The following is an 819-nucleotide window of genomic DNA, read 5'->3' as shown; positions in this document are numbered from 1 at the left end:
AATCCTTGTGTAAATCCAATAAACATGTCTCACAACAGAGAAGAAAAGATAACTTTAAGCTTTGTTGTATCATTGCTCAATCAAGCCAAAGCGACCACGGTAAGCGCGTCAACTATAGCCCACTTTAACCCTCTGCATAACCCTCGGCTGTTTTAAGCTTAGCGGTTACACACAGGTTAGCCATGTATAGAACTTTAGCTATTAAACAAACGCTACATGTGTAAAACGCTTTACACACCTCAGTCATTAAATAAGAAAACATGGCACTGAACAGTTTCAATATAAAATAATAATATAAAATAACGATATAAAAATAACAATTAACATTAGCTGCTGTGGGATCTATTACCTCTCAACTAACAGCTTTCAGGTTCTGACCACAAATCCACATCGTCAGCTTGTTTGAGGAAGACGGTAGCTTGCCAGCTTCGTGCTTCTGACTGGCTTCTTCTACTCCAGATGATACTGTGTTATAAGCAGTGATTAATATCTGCAGGGCTGCACAGTTTCAATATAAAATCAAAATGATCCAGCGAGAGTTTATCATATTAAAGTTCAAATAAAATGTTGCTGAAGCAACTTCTCATTTCTGCTGAACCAAAACTCAACTAATGAAATATATCATGTCTTTTTCAGCTGAGTTCATAAAAATTAGCTAAATAAGTATAAACATAAAAAGCAATAACATTTTACCTTATATCAAACAAGCCTGCAGCTGAAACAGAGAAACAATTAGTTTTAAAATCAGGGAAATTCAGCAGAACTGCGACAGACCAGTAAATGACTTCCCTGCTAATATAAAAACAAGCCGTGTGGTTG

The 819-nt window shown here is 35.9% G+C and overlaps 1 long non-coding RNA gene across 1 annotated transcript; it reads right to left on the bottom strand.

Moving 5' to 3' along the window:
- Window positions 1-267: 267 nt before the first annotated feature.
- Window positions 268-813, bottom strand: LOC123964631. Its single transcript, XR_006823493.1, has 2 exons — window positions 694-813; window positions 268-465 (listed from the first exon to the last, which is right to left on the bottom strand). It is a non-coding gene; the product is annotated as an uncharacterized LOC123964631 (long non-coding RNA).
- Window positions 814-819: the final 6 nt, after the last annotated feature.

This window comes from Micropterus dolomieu, unplaced genomic scaffold, assembly GCF_021292245.1.
Source record: "Micropterus dolomieu isolate WLL.071019.BEF.003 ecotype Adirondacks unplaced genomic scaffold, ASM2129224v1 contig_3918, whole genome shotgun sequence".
Classification (NCBI taxonomy): Eukaryota; Metazoa; Chordata; class Actinopteri; order Centrarchiformes; family Centrarchidae; genus Micropterus; species Micropterus dolomieu.
Note: the sequence above shows the minus strand (reverse complement) of the source record. Positions and strands in the feature narration are given on the sequence as shown.